This window comes from Scyliorhinus torazame, chromosome 5 (assembly GCF_047496885.1).
Source record: "Scyliorhinus torazame isolate Kashiwa2021f chromosome 5, sScyTor2.1, whole genome shotgun sequence".
NCBI lineage: Eukaryota > Metazoa > Chordata > Chondrichthyes > Carcharhiniformes > Scyliorhinidae > Scyliorhinus > Scyliorhinus torazame.
Genome location: NC_092711.1, coordinates 113,474,748 through 113,500,830, shown reverse-complemented (window position 1 = coordinate 113,500,830; position 26,083 = coordinate 113,474,748). Strand labels below are relative to the sequence as shown.

At 48.8% G+C, this 26,083-nt stretch overlaps 1 protein-coding gene across 3 annotated transcripts in view; it reads right to left on the bottom strand.

Annotated features, from left to right (window-relative positions):
- The window catches only part of LOC140419476 (uncharacterized), a 45,313-nt gene extending 19,500 nt beyond the window's left edge, over positions 1-25,813 (bottom strand). The window contains exons 1-3 of one of the 3 annotated variants that reach the window (XM_072503355.1): positions 25,730-25,813; positions 23,268-23,383; positions 12,923-12,980 (exon numbers count right to left, since the gene is read on the bottom strand). The gene's annotated coding sequence lies outside the window, so the exon portion shown is untranslated. Of the gene's footprint in view, positions 1-12,922; positions 12,981-13,496; positions 13,639-23,267; positions 23,384-25,729 lie in introns of those variants that run through there. The other 2 variants (XM_072503354.1, XM_072503357.1) reach the window with 2 other exon arrangements.
- Positions 25,814-26,083: the final 270 nt, after the last annotated feature.

Below are 26,083 nucleotides of genomic sequence, written 5' to 3'. Positions count from 1 at the left end.
ATGTGTCCAACATTTATCCCTCAATCAACATCACCAAAATAAGATCTGCTTATTATCACATTGCTGTTTGTGGGAATTTGCTGTGTATAAATTTGCTGCTGTTTTTCCTACATTACACCAGTTACAACCCTACAAAAGTACTCGATTGGCTGTAAAGCACTTTGGGATGTCCTGCGATTGTGAAAGGCGCTACAGAAATGCAAGTTTTTAAATCGAAGATTGATGTTATCTGATCTTCTTATCTGTAACTTAATTGATTTCAGCCACCCCCAACTTACCATTTAATGAATTCACTTTGTTTCACTGTTTCAGACACGTTTTTAACCAATTAAAACAAGGCAGAATTGTCTGGATAGTAAATTTAAAATGTGTATTAAAAGAAAATGGTTTACTGAACAACTTGAAGACATTGACTTTTACAACTTCAAGGCGGTGATCAGTCTGTAGAAGCGTAACCCTCCCTGGCTCCTTCTTTGACAGTAATTTCCTTGGAACTCGGCCTCGAGTCTTCAGTACTTGGCCAGCAAGGAAGACCTTCGGAACCTCGACTTTCATCCCCAAAGTGACCATTACATCAGGTCAGCGTTGAACCTGTTGTAACATAACCATTGGTAAATTGGGCACTAGTTTAATTGAACTGGATTCCCAGTTACTGACACCACCTTCTCTCATTAACTTAGACAGGAATACAATCGAACAGTTTCATACTATCTCTTTACCTGATTCTGTACAATTCCTGATTCATACAGTTTCAAATGTTGAGGCTAATCAGGGCTGGAAGGTTTCTCTTGCCGATACATTTATCCTCATTGCACATACACAGCAATTAAGCTTTTACAATTTTACAGCAAATAAAACTCAATCCTTTACTATAACTACTGATTCATTCATTACTACTATTTTGACTACTTTATGAGCCCCTTCCTTTGATCTAATGGAATATTTCCATTTCCAAGGAATTGATCATCGATTTCAGGAAGCGTAGCACGACACACACTCCCGTCTGCATCAATGGCTCAGAAGTGGAGATGGTCGATAGCTTTAAGTTCCTGGGTGTCACCATCGCCAACAGTCTGTCCTGATCCACTAACGTTGATGCAACAGTCAAGAAAGCCCAACAACGTCTCTACTTCCTACGGAAGCTAAAGAAATTTGGCATGTCTGCATCGACTCTCTCAAACTTCTCCAGATTTGCAATAGAGAGCATCCTATCCAGCTGCATCACAGCCTGGTATGGCAACTGCTCGGTCTGTATCACGAACCAGCCGGCCAGCCAACTGAGCTAACCGACCCCTTGGTAAATAGGTAATAATTCCTAAAATATTAGCTATTCTCTGTCTCCCATCAGTTTCCCAGTCCACCTCAGACAACTTGCCCCTCAAACCCAGATAGTTTTCTTGTGTAAGTAACACCCAGATAAGTGAGTAACACCCGGAGATTTTGTTTTTTTAAATTTAGAATACTTTTGTAAGGGCCACGAAGAATCCAGCACGAGTTTTAAGGATACAAAGTAATAACATTTATTTACTATAACATATATACATAACAGCAACTTCCCTTGCTACATACTCCTTCCTGCTGGTTCCTGAACTGGCCAGCTTATTTATACTGGGAGTTTACTAGTGGTTTCTCCGCCCCCCTCATTGGGGAAGCTCATACTCCCACAGGATTGTGGGATAGTCATTAGTCCCCAGCCAATGGTAAGTAGGCAGGTTATAACATCCCTCCCCCCCCCAAAGGCCAAGGAATCCACCAAAGACCCTGGCGAAGGAGGGCGTTGGACTCGTTTGGCCGCAGGCCGGACACCATTTGCACGCGGCGCTGGATCAGGCGGCGTGTAACGAGACGGAGACCGCCGTGATGAACGGCGCGGTTGTACATCCACGGCCCGTGGACCCAAGGATTCCCCCTCTGATGCATCCTGTGTCTCCATCTCGGAGTCAGAGTCTGCTGCCTCCGTCATGTCAGCGTCTCTGTCTCCATTCGGTCCCGTAACGACCTGCGCAGGCTTCGAGTGAGGCACCAGTGGCAGATTGTGAGGACTACCTTCCCTTGTCTCTGGTCTCTGCGGCTGTTGAAATGAGCTCCGGGGGCGGGGAATCTTTTGAGGGGATGGTCTTCTGGACCGAACGTGGTCTACATGTTTTCGCTGGAGACGACCCTGGGCTTGCACTTGGTAAGATATAGGGCCCGTTTGGCGAAAGATTACACCAGGAACCCATTGGGCACCACCAGCAAAATTCCGAACGAACACTGGGTCACTGGGCACAAACTGCCGAATTGGCCGATGCCGAGAAAATCCCTGTCCCTGCCGTTCTTGTGTGCGGCGTACTTTTGCGCCAATGTCCGGAAAAACCATACTAAGGCGGGTTTGAATTCTCCGGCCCATTAGGAGTTCTGCGGGAGCTACCCCAGTCAGTGCATGGGGGGTGGTCCTGTACGTAAACAAAAAGCGAGCCAGTCTCGTGTCCATTGATCCGGAAGACTGCTTCTTTAGGCCTCTTTTAAATGTCTGCACTGCGCGCTCTGCCAACCCATTTGAAGCCGGGTGGTAAGGGGCAGTGCGGATATGGCGGATGCCGTTCACCTTCGTGAACCTCGCAAACTCCTCACTCGTGAATGGAGTGCCGTTATCCGTGCCCAGCACCTCGGGGAGGCCATGCGGACTAAACGATAAACGCATCTTTTCAATTGTTGCGCAGGACGTTGTCCCCTGCATCTTATGCACCTCTAGCCATTTGGACTGGGCGTCAATTAGTAGAAGGAACATGGATCCTTGAAAAGGGCCTGCGAAATCTGCATGCAAGCGTGCCCAAGGCCGCCCTGACCATTCCCAGTGATGTAGGGGCGCGGCCGGTGGAAGCTTCTGATGCTCCTGGCAAATGGAGCAGTTTTGGGCCACCTTCTCAATGTCGGTGTCGAGGCCTGGCCACCAGACATAACTCCGGGCCAACATTTTCATTTTGGTCACGCCTGGATGCCCATTGTGCAAGTTTGATAGTATCAGCTCCTGGCCTTTTACCGGGACAATCACACGCGTCCCCCACAAGAGGATGCCGTCTTCCACGCTGAATTCTGACAGCTTGGAGGAAAATGCCCGCAACTCGCCTGGGAGCGGTCTATGATGCCCACCATACAGGACTATGTGCCGAACCTTTGACAGGACTGGCTCCGTCTGGGTCCACTCACGGATCTGTGATGCCGTGACAGGCAAGGTGTCCATAAAATTTAGGGTTGCAACCACCTCACCGGTCGTGGGGGTCGACATGGGGCCGGTCGATAAAGGCAATCGGCTCAGTGCGTCAGCATTTGCTATCTGCGTACCTGGTTTGTGCTCCAGAGAATACTCATATGCAGCAAGCAACAAAGCCCAGCGCTGGATCCGTGCAGAAGCAATGGGCGGTATTGGCTTATCCTCTCTGAAAAGTCCCAGCAGGGGCTTATGATCAGTCACGATAGTGAAATGGCGGCCGTACACGTACTGGTGGAAGCGTCTCACCGCAAAAACCACTGCCAGGCCCTCCTTCTCGATCTGCGCGTACTTTTTCTCCGCTGCAGTCAATGTGCGGGAGGCGAAAGCTATCGGTCGCTCGGCCCCATTCTCCATCTTGTGGGACAGGACGGCCCCAATACCATACGGGGATGCATCACATGTGACGAGCAAAGGCTTTCCAGGATCATAGTGGGTTAGTAACCCAGACGACGACAATTGTTGCTTTACCCGCCGGAAAGCGGTTTCTTGCAGCTGACCCCAAACCCAGGAGTGATTTTTCTTTAGCAGAAGGTGCAAAGGGGCCAGCGTAGTTGCCAGATTGGGGAGGAACTTCCCGGAATAATTTACGAGACCGAGAAAAGAACGAAGATGTGAAGTGTCAGTCGGGGCGGGGGCATGTTGAATTGCACGAACCTTCTCTGCGATGGGGTGCAGACCTTCACGGTCCACCCGTTAACCTAGCTAGGCTACTTCCTTTGCCTGAAATACGCACTTTGTGCGACGTAAACGGACTCCAGCCTCCGAAAGGCGCCCAAGGACAGCCTCCAGATTTTCCAAATGTTCCTGCTCCGATGTCCCTGTAATCAAAACGTCATCTAGGTAGACAGCCACACGTGGTAAACCTCTCAAAATGCCCTCCATAACACGTTGAAAAATTGCGCAGGCAGAGGATACTCCAAAGGGCAACCGTGTATATTCATACAGGCCCCGGTGTGTATTAATCGTTACATATGGTCGGGAGGCAGGGTCCAGCTCCAACTGCAGGTAGGCGTGACTCATATCTAATTTTGTGAACGAGAGTCCACCTGCAAACTTCCTGTAGAGATCCTCTATGCGAGGCATTGGATATCGGTCGAGTCAGGAAACCGTATTCACTGTAAGTTTATAGTCGCCACACAAGCGAACTGTGGCATCTGGCTTCATTACAGGTACAATTGCTGCTGCCCAGTCAGCAAAACGGACGGGCCTGATAATACCCAAACTCTCCAAACGAGTGAGCTCCCCTTCTACCTTCTGGAGCAAGGCGTAAGGCACTGGGCGCGCCCGGAAATAGCGCAGCGTGGCTCCTGGTTCAACTTGGATACGGGCTACGGCCCCTTTTATTTTCCCCAAACCAGGCTGGAATACATCTGGGTATCGTCCTAGCACCTCAGTCAACCCTTCAGAAACTGTTTGGAGGATGTGCTGCCATTGCAACCTCAAATGGCGCAACCAGTCCCTACCCAACAGGCTGGGCCCATGGCCGCGCACCACGATAAGTGGGAAACGCCCCTCCTGGCATCCATAGACAACAGGGGTCATTGTAGTTCCTGCAATGTCCAGTGGTTCCCCCATGTAGGTGGCCAACCTGGCCTGTGAGTCAGTTAATGTAAGGGTCTGTATACCCTGCTTGATGCGGTTGAATGTCCTCTGGGTGATCACTGAGACCACTGCGCCAGTATCCAACTCCATCTTAAGCGGGTGGCCATTGACCCGTACTGTCACCTTAATGGGGGCCACACGGGGAGCTGCCACACAATGCAGCTGCAGGCAGTCGTCCTTCGTCTCCACGTCCTCAGGAGTAGTCGCCGCAGGTTCATCCACGTGGAAGGTACGGCCTCTGGCTGGTCCCAGTTACGGCCCCTGGGCTGGTCCCAGTTTCGGTCGGAACGACAGGACCGCTGTCCGCGACGGGGTCGGTGCCTACAAGTCTGACACGGACATGGCTCCTCATCCATTGGCTCTGGAGAAGGCTCCCTTCGGGTAGGAATGTCCGACGGCCACTGGCGTCGGTCCGGATGTTGCCTCACCCAAGTGAGTGCGGCGGGACGTTTTCGGACGGAAGGGGTTGCGCCCCAAGGCATGCACTTCCATTCCCTGTAGCTCCTGTACTCCTCGCTCTGCGCTCTCTCGGGACAATACTATTTGAATGGCCTGTTGAAAAGTCAATGTTGGCTCCACTAACAACTTTCTCTGGGTGGCCGCATTGTTAATACCGCAAACCAAACAGTCGCGTAACATTTCTGACAAGGTCTCACCATAGTCACAGTATTCCGCAATCCCGCGTAGCCTGGATAGAAAATCGGCAAGGGATTCTCCAGGGGTCCTCTCAGCGGTATTAAACCGGTAACGCTGGACTATCGTGGACGGGGTTGGGTTAAAATGTTGCCCCACTATATTCACAAGTTCATCAAACGTTTTGGTGTCCGGCGCAGCTGGGTACGTAAGGCTCCTAATCACCCCAAACGTATGCGGGCCGCAGGCGGCGAGCAATATTAGCAACAAAGCCCAAAGAGCATCAGCCCACTGGAGGCAAAGTGGTGAGACCGGTCAGTCCAGCAGAAAGAAACCCTCCGACCATCTCCACTGACCACCTGTCAGAATGAACAAAATGCAGTCCTGGGTGTAGAGCAGAGACAATAACAACAGAATCCAACCCCTGTAACCGATTGTGAAATTGTTGGTGTCACAGCAAGTGCAATGAAACATGCAATCCCGTCTCACATTGAGAGGTGGACGGCGTCTCCCCAGTGTGAACTCGCTGGTGTCTCCGCTGGTGAGATAACCAAAAGAATCCCTTCCCACACTGAGAGCAGGTGAATGGCCTCTCCCCAGTGTGAACTCGCTGGTGTGTCTGCAGCTGGGATGACTCACTGAATCCCTTCCCACACTGAGAGCAGGTGAATGGCCTCTCCCCAGTGTGAACTCGCTGGTGTGTCTGCAGGGTGGATAACCGAGAGAATCCCTTCCCACACTGAGAGCAGGTGAATGGCCTCTCCCCAGTGTGAGCTTACTGGTCTCCGTAGGTTGAATAACTGAGTGAATCCTTCCCTGCACTGAGAGCAGATGAACGGCCTCTCCCCAGTGTGAACTCGCTGGTGTGTCTGCAGGTTGGATAATTGAGTGAATCCCTTCCCACACTGAGAACAGGTGAATGGCCTCTCCCCAGTGTGAACTCGCTGGTGTTTCCGCAGGGTGGATGAATCATTGAACCCCTTCCCACATTGGGAGCAGGTGAATGGCCTCTCCGCAGTGTGAACTCGCTGATGTCTCTGCAGGGTGGATAACCGAGTGAATCCCTTCCCACACAGAGAGCAGGTGAACGGCCTCTCCCCAGTTTGACTGCGTCGATGAGTCTCCAGCTGCGATGGGACTCCGAATCCCTTCCCACAGTCCCCACATTTCCACCGTTTCTCCATGTTTTGGGTCTCCTCCTGTCTCCAGGTTCGACAATCAGTTCATCGGGTAGGGTCTCTCCGCACTCTGAATGGTGTGATGGTTTTTCAGGCTGTGTAACTGGTTGAGGCTCTTTCCACGGTCAGTTCACTGGAACACTCTCACTCGGGTGTGTGTTGTGTGGGTCTCGGTGCTTTTCCAATCAGACTGATGTTTGAAATCTTTAGCTGACAGTTCGGGAAAACAGTTCTCCTTCTCGATTCAAAGGCGGGAGAATATTGAGGTTCCAAGGAAGGGAGTAATATCAGATCGAGACGTGACATTTGAGATTTCTGTCTGTAATTCCTCTTCGCCTAATATCCTGTAAAAACAATTTACAAAAGTCATCACTGAGAGTACAGGATAGAAACTCAGAACAGACAATTCTAGTTTTGGTGGCACATTTTTTCCTCTCTTATTCCCTGAAAGCTGTAAATCTCCATCCCACACACTCCCTCCATTCTCACTCTGCTGTATCTAATATTCACCCTCTCTATTCTCCTGAAGGTGCTGATTCAGGCTGATTGACAAATCCAAGCTCACAGCTTCCTGTCCAGGAGATCACAACAAATATGAGCTGCAGTCGGCCATTTGGCCCATCGAGCCTGCTGAACCATTCAATGGGATCATTGGCTGACCTACCTCAGCACCGTTTTCCCACAATATCCATCATATCCCTCGACATCTTCAATATCTACAGGAGGGACATAGAGAACCAAGTGGAGTAGCGTAACAACAACAATCTCTCCCTAAATGTCAGCAAAACTAAAGAGCTGATCATTGACTTCAGGAAGCAAAGTATCGTACACATCCCTGTCTGCATCAATTGTGTCGACGTGGAGATGGTTGACAGCTTCAAATTCCTAGGTGTGCACATCACCACAAATCTGTCCTGGTCCACCCACGCCGACTCTACGACCAAGAAAGCACAACAGTGTCTATACTTTCTCAGGAAATTAAGGAAATTCAGCATTTCCACATTGACTCTTACCAACTTTTACAGATGCACCATAGAAAGCATCCCATCTGGCTATATCACAGCCTGGTATGGCAACTGCTTGGTCCAAGATCGTAAGAAACTAAAGAGAGCGTGAACACAGCCCAGTCCATCACACAACCTGCCTCCCATCCACTGACTCTGTCTATACCTCCCGCTGCCTGGGGAAAGCGGGCAGCACAATCAAAGACCCCTCCCATCCGGGTTACTCACTCTTCCAACTTCTCCCATCAGAGAAAAGTCTGAGAACACATGGTGACAGGGTCAACAACAGTTTCTTCCCCACTGTTACCAGACTCCTGAATGATCCTCTTATGGACTAAACTGATCTCTTCACACATCTTCTCTACTGAGTAGTAATGCACTCTGTATGCTCACCCCTTGCCTGTGTATTTATGTAGGTCCTGTGGGTTTATTTCATGTATGGAACGATCTGTATGGACTGTCCGCAGAACAATACTTTTCACTGTACCTCAGCACACGTGACAATAAATAAAACCAATCAATCAATAATCTCTCATCGTAACCTAACCCCCGTAGTACAGGTATCGCAGCGAATCGTTTTAGTAAGCCTATATTGCACTCCCTCCAAGAACACAATATCCTCCTGAAGGTGTGGTGCCCAGAATGGCTCACAGTTCTCCAAGTGGCGTCTTACCAGGGTTTTGTATAGCTGCAGCATAACCTCTGTCTTTATACTCCAATCCTCCAGATATAAATGCCAACATTCCTTTTTGATTATTTTCTGCACTTGTTCGGGGCATTTTAAGGATCTGTGCACCTTCGCCATCCACTGTACTTAACCTCTTTCCATTTAGAAAGTCCTCTGTTATATTATTTTTTGGTTCAAAATGGATAACCTCACACTTGATTACAATGAATTCCATCTGCCACAAATTTGCCCATTCACCTGGTCTGTCAATATCTCCGTGCAATTTTATGCCATCGTCTGGGCTGCCTACAATGCCACCTAACATTGTATCAACAGCAACAGTGAAGAGGCCTTTCACCCATCAAGTCTGCATGAGTCAGAATCCAGGAGATAGAGAACCTAGTGGAGTGGTGTAGCGACAACAATCTCTCCCTCAATGCCAGCAAAACTAAAGAGCTGGTCATTGACTTCAGGAAGCAAAGAACTGTACACACCCCTGTCAGCATCAACGGGGCCGAGGTGGAGATGGTTAGCAGTTTCAAATTCCTAGGGGTACACATCTCCAAAAATCTGTCCTGGTCCACCCACGTCGACGCTACCACCAAGAAAGCACAACAGCGCCTATATTTCCTCAGGAAACTAAGGAAATTCGGCATGTCCACATTAACTCATACCAACTTTTACAGATGCACCATAGAAAGCATCCTATCAGGCTGCATCACAGCCTGGTATGGGAACTTTTCGGCCCAAGACCGTAAGAAACTTCAGAGAGTCGTGAACACCGCCCAGTCCATCACACAAACCTGCCTCCCACCCATTGACTCCATCTACACCTCCCGCTGCCTGGGGAAAATGGGCAGCATAATCAAAGACCCCTGCCACCCGGCTTACTCACTCTTCCAACTTCTTCCATCGGGCAGGAAATACAAAAGTCTGAGAATACGCACGAACAGACTCAAAAACAGCTTCTTCCCCGCTGTTGACAGACTCTTAAATGACCCTCTTATGGACTGACCCGATTAACACTACACCCCTGAATGCTTCACCCGATGCCAGTGCTTATGTAGTTACATTGTGTACCTTGTGTTGCCCTATGATGTATTTTCTTTTATTTCCTTTTCTTTTCATGTACTTAATGATCTGTTGAGCTGCTCGCAGAAAACTACTTTTCACTGTACCTCGGTACACATGACAATAAACAAAATCCAAATCCAACACTGACACACGAAAAACACCTGACCTACCGACCTAACCCCATTTGCCAGCAGTTGATCCATAGCCTTGAATGTTATGACGTGCCAGTCTTCATCCAGGTACTTTTTAAAGGATGTGAGGCAACCTGCTTCTACCACCCTCCCAGGCAGTGCGTTCCAGATGGTCACCACCCTCTGGGTGAAAACGCTTTCCCTCAAACCCCCCCTAAACCCCCTGCCCCTCATCATGAACTTGTGTCCCCTTGTGACTGACCCTTCAACTGAGGGGAACAGCTGCTCCCTACCCACCCTGTCCATGCCCCTCATAATCTTGTGCACCTCGATCAGGTCGCCCCTCAGTCTTCTCTGCTCCAATGAAAATAACCCAAGCCTACCCAACCTCGCTTCATAACTGAAACATTCCATCCCAGGCAACATCCTGGTGAATCGCCTCTTCACCCCTCCAGTGCAATCACAGCCTTCCTATAATGTGGCAACCAGAACTGCACACAGTACTCCAGCTAATAATAATAATGATAATCTTTATTAGTGTCACAAGTCGGGGCAGCACGGTAGCATAGTGGTTAGCATAATTGATTCACAGCTCCAGGTTCGATTCCCGGCTTGGGTCACTGTCCGTGCGGAGTCTGCACATTCTCTCCGTGTGTGCGTGGGTTTCCTCCGGGTGCTCCGGTTTCCTCCCACAGTCCAAAGATGTGCAGGTTAGGTGGATTGGCCATGCTAAATTGCACTTAGTGTCCAAAATTGCCCTTAGTGTTGGGTGTGGTGACTGGGTTATGGGTATAGGGTGGAGGTGTGGGCTTGGGTAGGGAGCTCTTTCCAAGAGCCGGTGCAGACTCGATGGGCTGAATGGCCTCCTTCTGCACTGTAAATTCTATGATAAGTAGGCTTACATTAACACTGCAATAAAGTTACTGTGAAAATCTCGTCGCCACAGTCCGGCGCCTGTTCAGGTCACAGAGGGAGAATTCAGAATGTATTGAATAGCTGTGGTTCCAACACTGACCCCTGTGGAAGCCCAATAGTCACCGGCTGCCATCCTGAAATAGACCCCTTCATCCCCACTCTCCGCCTTCTGCCTGTCAACTAATTCTCGAACCATTCCAGTACCGTGCCCCTAAGGCCATGGGCTCTTATATTTATTTAGCAGCCAGTTGTACGGCGCCTTGTCAAAGGTTTTCTGGAAACCCAAATGGATCACATCCACTGGCTCTCCTTTGTCGAACTTCCTTTTTACCTCCTCAAAGAATTCTAACAGATTTGTCAGGCATGACCTCCCCTTGATGAAGCCATGTTGACTCAGTCCTATTTTACCATGCACTTCCAAGAACTCCGTAATCTCATCCACAATAATGGCCTCTAAAATCTTATCAACAACCAAAGTCAGAGTAACCTGCCTATAATTTCCCATATTCTACCTTCTTTCTTTCTTAAACTGGGGTGTTACATTAGTCACTTCCCTGTCCCCCGGGAGCCCCTTGACTCGTGATCCCTGAAGGATCACCACCAATGGCCCCACAACCTCCTCAGTTATCTCCTTCGGTACCCTGGGGTGTAGTCCATCCGGTCTGGGTGATTTATCCATCTTCAGACCTTTCAGCTTCCCCAGCACCTTCTCCTTAGTGATGCCACTACACTCACCTCTGCCCCCGACTTTCTTTCCTCCACTCCCAGTTTTCTCTTTCCCTCTCCTCTGTGGGACCGCCCTCCTTGCCCCTGGATTTGGAGCATCTTGTGAAGGCACTGCTGGAAGTACTGCTCCAGTGCCTTTTAGGTGCCTGCTCTAGGTTTTCCAAGTTTATGAAGCCTTTAGAAGGTAGAAAGAGTGAGGGATAGCCAACAGCTCATTGAAAGCAATGGCATGCACAATTTCACCAGGGCTGCCAATACAATTGATGATCTAAGCAGTCAATGGCCCACCCCACTGAGAGCAAAGTGTGGAGGGGAACTCATCAAGGACAGAGTGTCAGTCGGTGCTCACTGGAGGGACTGAAGAACCCCTCGACCGAGACTCTGTCTTTGGCTTTAACGTCCTTAAATCTATTCCCCAGTATCCTGTCCGGCTCAGTCCATGTTGGACCCCAATCGGGAGCAGAGTGAAAAAGCCATTCAACAGCTGAAAAACAACACGGCCTCTGGAGCAGAATGAATCGCTGCTGAAATTCTGAAGCATGGCGAGGTTACACTCCTGGCACAGCGACACAATCTCATATTCCTCACCTGGGGAGATGGATGCATGCCCGGGGATCTCCGAGACACTGTGACTATATTCAAGAGAGCTAAGTCTGATTGTGGTAACTGCACAGGCGACTCCCTGCTGTCTGCCACACAGAAGATCATTGCCAGGATCCTCCTCAATGATCTCCTCTTCGTGGCCAACGAGCTCCTTCCAGAGTCACAGTTAGGTTTTCTCCTTTCATGAGGCACCAAAGACATGATCTACACTACTTGACAAACCCAAGGAAAATACAAGGAACAGCATCAATCGCAGTTCTTGGTCTTTTCTGACCTCACAAAAACGCTTTATACCGTCAAAGAGATGTTTTATTCAGTATGTTCTTCAAATTTGGCTGTCCTCAGAAATTGGCCACCATCCTCCGCCTGCACAATAATGACACACAAGCCATGATCCTCATCAATGGAAACACTCCAGACACTATTTCAGTGAAGATGTGGAGATGCCGGCGTTGGACTGGGTTGAGCACAGTACGAAGTCTTACAACACCAGGTTAAAGTCCAACAGGTTTGGTTCGATGTCCCTCGCTTTCGGAGCGCTGCTCCTTCCTCAGGTGAAGGTGATTCACCTGAGGAAGGAGCAGCGCTCCGAAAGCGAGTGACATCGAAACAAACCTGTTGGACTTTAACCTGGTGTTGTAAGACTTCGTACTGTATTTCAGTGAAGACTTGGATCAGACAAGGCTGTGTCACTGCACCAACCCTCTTCCCCTTCACGGTAGCACAGTTGTTAGCACTGTTGCTTCACAGCACCAGGGACCTGGGTTCGATTCCCACTTGGGTCACTGTGCAGAGTCTGCAAGTTCTCCCCGTGTCTGCGTGGGTCTCCCACAAGTCCTGAAAGATGGGAGGTGAATTGTAAGTTGAACTGGACATTCTGTATTTTCCCTCAATTTACCCGAACAGGCGTCAGAGTGTTGGACAAGGGGATTTTCACAGCACTTCATTGCAGTGTTAATATAAGCCTACTTGTGACAATAAGAAAGACATTTATTATTATTCTGTATAAACTCCAACCCAGTTATAAGAAATTAAATTCTGAATAAAAATCAAGTCAAATCAGTTTGTGTTAATCATAGTTAATCACTGCAGTGTTGATGTAAGCCTACTTGTGACACAAATAAAGATCATCTCACCTCCAGCAAATTACCCACGGGTGTGGAGATAATCGACAGGACAGGAAACCGACACCACCTTCAAAACAAAACCAGAATCAGTTCAACCTCAGACATGAAGCTCCAGTTTGCAGATGCCTGATCTGTTTTTCAATCCATCCATCTCCCTTGATTCTATAACCATTAATACTCTTGTCTCACAAACTTCAATCAATCTCAGTTTTTATAGTTTCTATTGACAGAATCTGAACAGAATTCCAGATTTCACTATATTTTCTGTGAAGTGATTTCTGACATTGCTCCTGAACAGCCCAGTCTCAGTTAAACAAATAAATATCACTGATTTGGACATTTAAATGGTGACAATTGTTTTACTCTTAACTGGTTATGTAACAAAATTTCAAAAACATAATAATAATTTGAGTAAAACTGCGGAAGCTGGAAATGTGAAGTGAAAACAGAAAGTTGTGGAAATCCTCAGCAGGTTTGGCAGCTTCTGTGAAGAGAGAGAAAGAGAGTTAACATTTCCAATGCAATCTGATTCTTCTTCAGAACTGAGTGTTTGCAGCATTGTGATTTCATTTGGCAAACATACTGAATGTGAACTTTGTGGTTCTTACAGATATCTGGCTGTAAATCTGATTTCAGACCTTCCTCTGAACACTTTCCAACCTCAGCTCCAGCTCATTGTCCTTCACTAAAGTCCCGGATAGAGAATCACCGCCACAAGCTGGCGGCGGCCGCCGGGTGACCCGGGAGTTGTCACCAGAGCGGAAACCCGCCCACAACTTCTTCCCGTACTAAGATGGCCGCCCAAGCGCTCCGCTCCAGAACAAAAGACCCGACTTCCATTCCCAAGAAGGTGGTTGTCGCTAGTTGCCCCGGGCCTGTCACAGGGGAGGAAGCCCCGCCCACTCCCTCTTCCCTTACTAAGATGGCCGCCCCAGCGCTCCGCTCCAAGAACAAAAGACCCGACTTCCTTTCCCAAGATGGCGGCTGGTTGCAGGATCAATCCAGACCCGGATTACATTCTTCTTATTGGTCGTGACCTGCCGTCAATCACTCCCCAGCCATTGTGAGCTGGAGCATGCGCAGTGTGAATATGAAGCTGGACTCAGGCGGGTGAGTGGAGGCCCCAAACCCCCAATAAGACCCATTGATTTTATTGTCAGTCTGCAGACAGGAGCTGGAGAACTAAACCCAGGCAGAGGAGAGGGAGGGAGAAAACTGGGAGTGGAGGAAAGAAATGGTGAGATGGGTTTGCATTTCAGCCCAGGGAGGAGGGAGAGTGTGTGGGACAGGGATTTACAGCTTTGGGGGAACAAGAGAGGAACAAATGTTCCAGAGAAACGAGAATTGTCTGTTCAGAATTTCTATCTGGACTGACAGTGATGGCTTTTGTAAACTCCTTTTACAGGATATTCGAAGCGGATGATTGGCCGACAGAAAACTCAAACCAAACATCAAGATCTGACAGTCACTCAATTCTTTAGAACCTGAATATCCCAGTCTTTGAATGTGGAAGGAGTAATGTTTGTCTGTTCAGTTTGTGAGAAAAGATTTCAAACATCAGTGTGACTGAAAAAGCACCAAGACCCACACAGACATTGAGTGTTCCAGTGAACTGATGTGGGAAGAGCTTTAACCAATTACATAGGCAGAAAAAACATCACATCATTCACAGTGGGGAGAAACATACACGTGTTGTGGGTCTGGATGAGAGTTCAATTTGTCATTCAACCTGGAGAGACACAAGGACACCGGCACTATGGAGAAACCGTGGAAATGTGGGGACTGTTGGAAGGGATTCACCTACCCTTCTGAACTGGAAATGCACCGACGCAGTCACACTGGGGAGAGGCCATTCACCTGCTCCACCTGTGGGAAGGGATCCACTCAGTCATCCAGCCTGCTGACACACCAGTATGTTCACACGATTAGACACCTTTCAAATGTTCTGACTGTGAGAAGAAATTTAAAAGCAAAAAGTATCTCTAGAGACACCCAAAACATTCACAGTGAGGAGAAGCCATTCACCTGCTCCTTGTGTGGAAAGGGATTCACTGCTACATCTAACCTGCAGAAGCACCAGCGAGTTCACACTGATAAAAGACCTTTTAAATGTCCAGACTGTGGGAAGTGCTTTAAAACGTCCGGGGAAGTGACCTGTCATCAACGTGTTCACACTGACGAGAGACCATTCAGTTGCTCTCACTGCGGGACTGGCTTCAGGCGATCATCTGAACTTACTGTACATCAGAGAATTCACACTGGGGAGAGACCATTTACCTGCTGTGTGTGTGGGAAGGGATTCATTCAGTCTTATCACCTACTGAAACACCAACAAATTCACTCTGATATAAAACCTTTTAAATGTTTTGACTGTGAGCAGAGCTTTCGAAGCAGCAATGGTCTCGTGATGCATCAGCGAATTCACACTGGGGAGAGACCGTTCACCTGCTTTGTGTGTGGGAAGGGATTCACTCAGTCATCCAACCTGCTGAAACACCAACAAATTCACTCTGATATAAAAGCTTTTAAATGTTTTGCCTGTGAGCAGAGCTTTAGAAGCAGCAATGAGCTGATGATTCACCAGCGAGTTCACGCTGGAGAGAAATCGTTCACCTGCCCCGAGTGCGGGAATGGATTCACTGACTTACAACTTATGCTGAAACACCAGCGACTTCATGAGTCTCTCCAGGAATTGGATTCTGCTGTTTTTGCTGCTGTCAATCAGATCCAGGACTGAATGTATGGGTTATCCCTGAGGTGTGTCAGAAACATGCCCCAGTCACTCTCTTCCATGGTTCAGAGCTCCGAGATACAGACAGAAGGCTCCTTTACAACTATGTTTAGAGTCAACAAGATTAATTCCCGTACCAGCCTCCCCGAAGAGGCGCCAGAATGTAGCGACTAGGGGCTTTTCACAGTAACTTCATTGAAGCCTATTTGTGACAATAAGTGATTTTCAATTAATGTCGTGATGAATGCTGGAAACTGCAAGATTTTAGTCCAGGAGTCAAGAGATGACCCAAAAAGGGGATCCAAGTCATTGGTAATTTTAAAGCAATTTATGAAAAAGCGACAGTTTAGATTTGGTACACCAGCTAAATCGGCAGGAAATACATGCGACCCACAACATGTGAGAATGGTTTACTGGTCCCGGATCAGGGAGATGCTGATCTCCGGGGCTGGAGGTGACAGTCTCCTCGGAATGGTTTACTGGTCCCGGATCAGACACTCGGACAGATGGAGCTTATCTCTGTGGCTGGAGGTGACAGTCTCCTCGGAATTGTTTACTGATCCCGGATCAGACACTCGGACAGATGAAGCTGATCTCCGGGGCTGGAGGTGACAGTCTCCTTGGAATTGTTTACTGATCCCGGATCAGACACTCGGACAGGTAAAGCCGATCTGCGGGGCGGAGGTGACAGTCTCCTCGGAATGGTTTACTGATCCCGGATCAGACACTCGGACAGATGGAGCTGGAGGTGACAGTCTCCTCGGAATGGTTTACTGATCCAGGATCAGACACTCGGACAGATGGAGCCGATCTCTGGGGCTGGAGGTGACAGTCTCCTCGGAATAGTTTACTGATCCCGGATCAGACACTCGGACAGATGGAGCTGATCTCCGGGGCTGGAGGTGTCGGTCTCCTCGGAATGGTTTACTGATCCCGGATCAGACACTCGGACAGATGGAGCTGATCTCCAGGCAGAGGTGACAGCCTCCTCGGAATGGTTGACTGATCCCGGATCAGACACTCGGACAGATGAAGCTGATCTCCGGGGCTGGAGATGACGGTCTCCTCGGAATGGTTTACTGATCCCGGGTCAGACACTCGGACAGATGAAGCTGATCTCCGGGGCTGGAGTCTCTTGTGTTCTCCTTCCTCTGGATCCAGTCAGTGTGTTTGGTGTTAGTCTGAATCCAGCACCGATCATTTTGAAAATCTTTCCTGTCCAAAGTGATTTTCCTGTCGAACCGTTTTAACCTTTACTCAGACAGTTGGTTTATATTTGGGTCGTCAGATCCAACCTTCTCCAGTTTAGAAATCTGGTTCCAGGGTTTGTGACAGAGAGAACAGGCCTGTGCTGTGTGTGTCACCCAGCAAGCTGCTGTGGAAGCTTTGTTACTGAGAGCCAGAGAGAGCTCATTCTATTCACAGTCAATGAATTTCTGACATTTTATAAACATTATTAGATGGTGATTTTTTGTACAAAATGTGCTGTCCAATCAGAGATGATGCAAAGCTGTGATCTGTTCCTGACTGAAGGTGAAGTTTCCAGCTGAGAATCTTCGGTCTGAAGTTTCCGAGTGTTTTTGTGACATTCCTGAGTTTTCCAATGTGAGGCAGTGACAACAACAACTGGCATTTACCCATCAACAGGTTAAAATGTCGGAGACCCTTCACAGAGGGTCAGAAGCTGGGTGGAAAAGGTAAGGAGACAGGTTTAGTGAGGGGCTTCCAGCCCTTAGGACCTCGGTAGGTGAAGGTGCCTCTGCCAATGGTGGAGTGAAGCAAGTCAAGGAGCTGAAGGGGGTGAGGTTTTTTTTGTGATTGTTTTATGGGATGTGGACGTCACTGGAAAGGCCGGGATTTGTTACCCATCCCTAATTGCCCATCAACTGAGTGGCCAACTCAGCACTAGAGTTAACCACATTGCTGTGGGTCTGGAGTCACATGTAGGCCAGACCAGGTAAGGCGGCAGATTTCCCTCCCTAAAGGACATTCGTGAACCAGATGGGTTTTCCCAACAATCGATGATAGTTGTCACGGCCGCTGAGACTAACTTTAGAATTCCAGGTTTGTTAATTGGATTTGGGATTTGAATCCGTGTCTCCAGAGCATTAGCCTGGGCCTCTGGATCACTAATCCAGTGACATTACCACGATGCCACCTTCTCCCCTAATTGGACGAGTGAGGGAGCTTGGACAGTTGTAGGGCTAGAGGAGGTTCCAGAGACTGTGTCATGGAGAGAGTGGCTGCCTAAATGGAGCTTCAAGCACGGCTCTGAAATGGGTCAGTGTAGGTCATGACCACGGCCATGCAGGAGATGTCTGCTGCCTTGAACAGGATGACAGATACTGTCAACACGTCACTGATCTCCCCCAAGCTGGTCAGCAGCAGAGTGGGAGGAATGATGTGACGCTGGTCCAGGAGAGGGATGGTGGAGGAAGGAGACATGGATCTGGGATCTCCACTCAAAGAGCTCCCACCTTGGACCCGTTTCCCCCCAAACCCACAGGCAGTATCCAACATGCCGCCCTGTCTCCAGCTGAATCTGCCCGGTACAGGATCAGATGGGTCAGTCTGTCCCAGGACCCTCAGGGGCTCTGAAACCCAGAGGGTGGAGACCACAAGCCTCTGGGTAGTGAGAGCAGGGATGTGAGCAGCCTGTCTCTACCTCTGCTGAAACCACACAGGATCCACCAAGTAGAAGCAACAGGAAGGGTCTGGGCTCCAAATTGTAATTCACCAAGTGTCTGAAATGGGGATTTGACAAGATATGAAGTTTCTTTATTTAATAATGATGCACAAACTGTATTGACTGGAACCACTTCCAGCTCTTGTCCGTTCTTACATCCCAGGGCCAGCTCAGCCTCTCACTGAGTTAATGCTGAATGTGAATCCAGGCTGGGGGCCATTGGGTGGATGTGCAATGGGAGGATGAGTGGGTGAACAGGGAGGGGGGTTGGTGCTGCTGGTGGGAAGTGTTCTTTCTGAAGGAGTCCCACCTGAAACAGAGACCATTCATTTCTCACTTTGAGATGATTGAGCTGGTGTCTTTCCCCATTTTTGTTCAGTTTTTCAATATTTATATATTTGAATCTCGACTGAAACATATTCTTGTTGTAACGCAGAGATCCAGAGGATTTTAAATCTGTTAAAGTCAATCCCCATTGAGTGCACAGGAGGACTCAACTGGTCCGAACTTTTTATGTTAGAAATAAACCAAGATCTTACAAGATGTTTATCGGAGAATTGTTTTTCTCTGAGACCAGGGATGGTCAAACTCTGTCCCAAAGTTCAGATTTGGGCCTTGAGCCTGGGCTATGGGGCCCACGTACATGGAGCGCCATTCCCGGATGTCCTTCATCCCTGATTTTAATCACATTCCAATTGATGACGTTAGCTGCCTGGACCCTAATCTCTGGAATTTCGTCCGTAAACCCCTCTACTTTTCCACTTCATTTTCCACCTTTAAAACCCTCCTTATAACCAAACTCTTTGACCAAGACTTTGGTCATCGACCCCAATGTGTTCTCATGATCTTGTGAAACTGCTTGAGACATTTTATTATGTTAAAAACTCATTATAAATAGAGCTGTTGTAGCTCAGTGAGATCTGATCACTTACTGAGTGAGTGAGTCTGTATAAATGTAACTCAGATACACACAGCTTGTGTCATAGTTCAGTGAGATATGATCACTGAGTGAGTGAGTTTGTATAAATGTAACTCAGATATACACAGTTTGTGTCATAGTTCAGTGAGATCTGATCGCTGAGTGAGTGAGTCTGTATAAATGTAACTTAGATACACACAGCTTGTTAAAACAGTCCTGGGGAAGAGGAAGTTCTGAGCTGCCCACTGGATTTCTGTTCTCCATAATTGGGAAAAGGTGATTCTTTCCCAATATTGGAAATTACTAATAAAGTTGTTAAAGATGATAGCTGCAGTATTTGTTGGAATGAGAGTGAAGGAGTGGGATTGATTCACAGCCTGAGTCACCAGTTTAAGGACATGAGGAGAGACAATCTGGAGAGGGGAAAAGAATCAGGAGGAGACTGGAGACTGAATCTAGAACAATGAGCAGAGAGGGAGAGGAGTGTGTGGGACTGAGATTCATAGATTTGGGAGAATGCACCATAGAAACTAGAATGGTCCTGAATTTCTATCCTGTATTTACACCAAAAACCTCTGTAAACTCCTTTTACTGGGAGTTAGAGGGAGAGGATTTGCAGACAGAAAATTCAAAGTAACAATCTTGACAAGATCTTTCAGAATGATTTATGACATCAGGTGTGCAAACAGGTCTGGTTTAGTGTCAGACGTTACCTGGGAGAGGAATGGAGTTGTTAGCTCGGGAATGAAAACAATGACTTTGGTTTTCCCAAGATTTAATTGAAGGAAATGTCTGCACATCCACCACTGGATATCAGACAAACAGGCTGAGAATTTCACAAAGGCAAAGGTGGAGAGAGGTGGTGGTGAGGTGGAGCTGGGAGCGGTCAGTGTAAATGTGACAACTGACACTGTGTTCAGATGGTGTTATTGTGGGGAACATGTGGATGAGAAATAAGAGGACACAAGTCTGGATCCTTTGGGAACACCAGAGGTAACTGTGTGAGTGGGAAGGGAAGACATTACAAGTGATTCTCTGACTCTGATGGAGAAGAATGAAACCAGGAGAGAGCAGCCCCACCCAGCTGGGTGACAGTGGAGAGGTGACGGAGCAGAATGGTGTGGTCGACCTTGTCAAAGGCTGCAGACAGGCTGAGGACAGAGGGGAGGTTTATCTTTGTCACAGAGGATGTCATTTGTAACTTTGATAAGAACTGTCCCAGTCCTATGACAGAGCAGAAACCTGATTGGAGGGGCTCAAACATGGAGTTCCAGAAAGATGCACAGGGTTTTGGGAGGTGACAACATGTTCGAGGAGTTTGGGAGAAAAGGGAGGCTGGAGATGGGGCAGTAGTTTGTAAGGAAGGTGAGGGTTTTGAGGAACAGGTGATGATGGCAGGTTTGAAGGACAGAGGGACAGTACCAGAGAGAGAGAGACATGACAATGTGAGTGAACATGGGGAAGTTGGGTGATAAGTTTTGTGAGAATAGGGTCGATGAAGCAGGAGCTGGGTCTCATGGACAAGATGAGCTCTGAGAGGGCATGAGGGGAGATGGGAGCGAAACTAGAGAAAGATGTGGGTTCAGGGCTCTGGAAAGGATGACATTTAGAGACAGTTTGGTCTGGTGGGCTAGTGAAAGGGATGAAAGCAGCAGAGGCAGCTGATCAGATTGTCTCAATATCAGTGATTAGAAGCTCCATGAGCTCCTCACACTTGTTGGAGATGAGGATGGAGGAGACAGGGGAGGGGGAGAGAACTTCAAAAGCAACTAATTTGTATTAGAGATATTAAAAAGTTTCAACACTGTGTTTTACACAAAACTGATTTATTCGACTTTTAGCCAGAATATGACCCCCTGTTAGTGGGCTGGAATCTAATAACATCAGCAGAAGCGTCCCGATGAACATGGTTCAGTCCTGAATGTGATTAACAGCAAAAACTAATCATTGTAGTTACTTGTGAACTCGCTGGTGATGCAGCAGGTTGGATGAGGTAGTCAATCCCTTCCCACAGTCTGAGCAGGTGAATGGCCTCTCCCCGGTGTGAATTCGCTGGTGTACAGTGAGTTGAGATGACCGTTTGAACCCAGTCCCACAGTCAGAGCATCTCAACGGTTTCTCATCAAAGTGGACACGTTGATGGGACATCAGTTCCCAAGAACCTTTGAAGCACTTCCCACAGTCTGGACATTTAAAAGGTCTCTCGTCCGTGTGAACCCGCTGGTGAGTGATCAGGTGGGCTGAAATAATGAATCTTTTCCCACACTCCAAGCAGGTGAATGGTCTCTCTCCCGAGTGAATTCGCTGGTGCGTCAGCAGGTCGGATGACTGAGTGAATCCCTTCCCACACTCGGAGCAGGTGAACGGCCTCTCCTCGGAGTGAATTCGTTGGTGCTTCAGGAGGTTAGATGAATGACTGAATCCCTTCCACACACACACAGCAGGTGAATGGTCTCTCCCCACTGTGGCTGCGTCGATGAATTTCCAGCAGAGATGGGGAAATGAATCCTTTCCCACAGTCCCCACATTTCCACCGTTTCTCCCCAGTGTGACTACACTTGTGCCTTGACAGGCCAGATGATTGCCAGAATCCTCGTCCACACACATAACACGTGTACGGTTTGTCCTTATTGTGAACGGTGCTTTTCTCTTCCATGTTCAAAATCCAATGATATTCGGGTTACAATAAATTGGGCGTGTCCGTGAGATCCTGATGTGATGTTTGGTGAGAGGTTTTTGACGGTGATGTCTTCCCTTCGAAACCCTGTGAAATTAATTTAAAACAGGACAATGTAAAATGGAGCTGAATGCATCTGGTACTTTGTGGGGCCGGGACTAGGAAGAAGTGATCATGAAAGTTACTGGTTATTGTGAAAACTCAACTGGTTCACTAATGTCCTTCGGGAAGGGAACCTGCCACCTGGTCTGGCCCGACACAGGACTCTGGCCTCTATGGGAGGCGAGAGATAGAGGTGGGAGGCGAAGGACGAGGATTTTGTATATCAGCAAGATATATTGAGAGGGTAGTTAGCAAAGCAAATGGGGTGTTGAGCTTCATAAGCAGGAATACTGATAGAAAAACTGGGGTTATGCTCTGGTTAGGTCACATCTTGAGTATTGTGTACATATCTGGTCACCAGACTTTAGGAAGGATGTGAAGATTCTTGAGAAGTTGCCGAGGAGATGTACCAGAATAGTTTGAGCAAAAGAAGCTGGGGGGGAGACTTGATTCAGGTTCTCAAGATTCTGACGGGTTTAGATAAGGTAGACAAAAAAATCTGGGACAGAGATTTACATTTTTGGATAAGAGGTAGAGGGGGATGTGAGGGAGAATATTTTTACACAGTGAGTGATAATGACCCAAAACCTGCTGCCCATGAAGGGGAGGAAATAGACACGCTGAATAATTTTGAAGGGAATTGAAGAGACACTGGAGGGAAATAAACCTGTGAGGACACGGGCTAGAGCAGGGGAATGGGACTCACTGGATTGCTGTATAGAGCTGGCACGGACTCAATGGGTGGAATGCCATCCTCTGTACCATTATGACTTTGTGGCTCTCCAAGAAATCCTAGAATCCCTACAGTGCAGAAAGAGCCCATTTGGTCCTTCGAGTCTGTACCAACCCTCTGAAAGAACACCCTACTGAGGCCCACTCCTCCACCTTATCCCCATAACCCTGCCTAGCCTTTTGTACACAAAGGGACAATTCAGCACAGCCAATCCACCTAACCTGCACATTTTTGTGGGAGGTAACCGGAGCATCCGGAGGAAACCTACGAAGACTATGGATTCCTATAATTGCACCTTGTAATTTAACTCTGGGCATTCAGATATCCCTCGGTAACTCTGTGCTAAGCTCCCTCCGAGGCCATTCTATCCTTCCTCAGGACTGTTGCCCAGAACTGAACACCGTTCTCCAGGTTTGGTCTAACCAGGGTTTGTGAATCTCGGGGCTTTTCCAGTCACACTGAGACCTGAAATCTTTCCTCACAGACACAGCAGACAAACCTTTTACCTTCCACACCCAGATGCTGCTGAAATTCAGGTCCTGAAGAATCGAGTGGCTCTGTCAGATCGCGATGTGATGTTTGGTTTGAGTTTCCTGTCTGTCAATCATCCACTTCCAGTATTCTGTAAATTTACAGGAACCATCACTTGTCAGTTGTTATCGCGTCTCAATCTGTCAGCGTTAACTTCTACGAACAAATGATTCACAGGAGTACCAGAGCAGATTTATGGTCATTTATTCAGGCATATGCAGGGAGAGATAGCTCAACAAGCATTCTCGCTGAACTAAACCATTTGTTTACACAATGTGGCAAATAGTTATAATTTTTTTTAACACATGCACAGTCATTGTTTAAAGTTTTGATCTGGTATTACATATAAACACGCACTCTCACCTACCCTTGCAGGCACCTCTTATCTTGTTATTGTCCACTGTCCCTCCCTGTTACTGAGACAGCCGTTACCTACTGTTCCTTGTTATTGAAGCTCGCTGTCCTTGCAAGAACACAGCTGCAAATTCTGCTGACTTGTGCTTTAAGTTTTACAAAGGTCAATTAGAATTTTAGTAACAATCTGTACCCCCTTTTCTGTTGTTTTATTCAGACTGAAACCTCATTCTTAAATCATATCATAACCTTAACATGTACTATTTATTTCCCCTTTACAGTCCAGAATAGAAATCCACAGTATTCTCTCTGCCTGCTCCCTGGTCCAGGATGACCGCTCCTGCTCCCTGGTCCAGGATGACCGCTCCTGCTCCCTGGTCCAGGATGACCGCTCCTGCTCCCTGGTCCAGGATGACCGCTCCTGCTCCCTGGTCCAGGATAACCGCTCCTGCTCCTGGGTCCAGGATGACCGCTCCTGCTCCCGGGTCCAGGATGACCGCTCCTGCTCCCGGGTCCAGGATGACCGCTCCAGCTCCCTGGTCCAGGATGACCGCTCCAGCTCCCTGGTCCAGGATGACCGCTCCTGCTCCCTGGTCCAGGATGACCGCTCCTGCTCCCTGGTCCAGGATGACCGCACCTGCTCCCTGGTCCAGGATGACCGCTCCTGCTCCCTGGTCCAGGATGACCGCTCCTGCTCCCTGGTCCAGGATGACCGCTCCTGCTCCCTGGTCCAGGATGACCGCTCCTGCTCCCTGGTCCAGGATGACCGCTCCTGCTCCCTGGTCCAGGATGACCGCTCCTGCTTCCTGGTCCAGGATGACCACTCCTGCTCCCTGGTCCAGGATGACCGCTCCTGCTCCCTGGTCCAGGATGACCGCTCCTGCTTCCTGGTCCAGGATGACCGCTCCTGCTTCCTGGTCCAGGATGACTGCTCCTGCTCCCTGTTCCAGGATGACCGCTCCTGCTCCCTGGTCCAGGATGACCGCTCCTGCTCCCTGGTCCAGGATGACCGCTCCTGCTCCCTGGTCCAGGATGACCGCTCCAGCTCACTGGTCCAAGATGACCACTCCTGCTCCCTGGTCCAGGATGATCGCTCCTGCTCCCTGGTCCAGGATGATCGCTCCTGCTCCCTGGTCCAGGCTGACCGCTCCAGCTCCCTGGTCCAGGATGACCGCTCCTGCTCCTTGGTTCAGGATGACCGCTCCCGCTCCCTGGTCCAGGATGACCGCTCCTGCTCCCTGGTCCAAGCACCAATCCCTAGCTAGCTCACGGAAGCGCCTGGGAGGCGAGCAGGTGACTAGTTTCATATAGGGGGGGTTGGGATTGTTGGTGGTGGACCAGTTCTGCTGATGGGGGGTGGGGGGGGGGTCAGCAGAACAGTTCACCCATACACCCAAAAAAAAAATCAAACTAGTCACCTAAGGGCAGCACGGTAGCATGGTGATTAGCACAATTGCTTCACAGCACCAGGGTCCCAGGTTCGATTCCGGCTTGGGTCACTGTCTGTGCAGAGTCTGCACATCCTCCCTGTATGTGCGTGGGTTTCTTCCGGGTGCTCCGGTTTCCTCCCACAGTCCAAAGATGTGCAGGTTAGGTGGATTGGCTATGATAAATTGCCCTTAGTGTCCAAAATTGCCCTTAGTGTTGGGTTGGGTTACTGGGTTATGGGGATAGGGTGGAGGTGTTGACCTTGTGTAGCGTGCTCTTTCCAAGAGCCGGTGCAGACTCGATAGGCTGAATGGCCCCCTTCTGCACTGTAAATTCTATCTATGAAAACCTGCTCGCCTCCCACTTCGCTTCCGTGAGCTAGCCTGGTTGCCCCCAAGCAAATGGCGCGTTGATTACCCAGCATTCCCCGCGGTGGTGAATTTCTCTTATCAACACCACAGGACAGCAATGCGCAGGCGCAATGCCTGTGAGTAGTTGGAGCATGCGCAATGTGTGATGGCGCTTGGAAAGAGATGCTTCTTTGTTTCATGGGCAAGTGGTAAAGATGTGGAAATCCGGAGGAAGCGATGGAGCCGGCTCTGGATGGGGAAGGTTTCTAAACACTGCGTGAAGGCCCCAAAGCAGGAATACGTACCTGTAGGTCCTGCGTTTGCAGCTTTGGATCTTTTTCCCGATATCAGTCCCTTAACGGCCGCCGTCTTGATTGAAATGGAGCGGTGCGCATGCGTGGATGCGGTGACGTCTGTAATTGGCGTGGCTTCGTAGTGTGTACCCGGTCAGGTCCTAGTGCCCGAAGAATATCTCAGTGGCAACAAGTTACACAACTTCACTCATCCCCAACTGCAGTTCAGAGGAGGGACTATTGTACATATTCAGTGTGAGAGGTTGCAGCCTCTGTATAGTTTCCTGAAGGGGCTGCTCCTCAACTTTGGTTACACTTCAGCCCCAGGCTCCTAATCCTTGGCTGCTCAGTGTGGAGGAGGCTGGG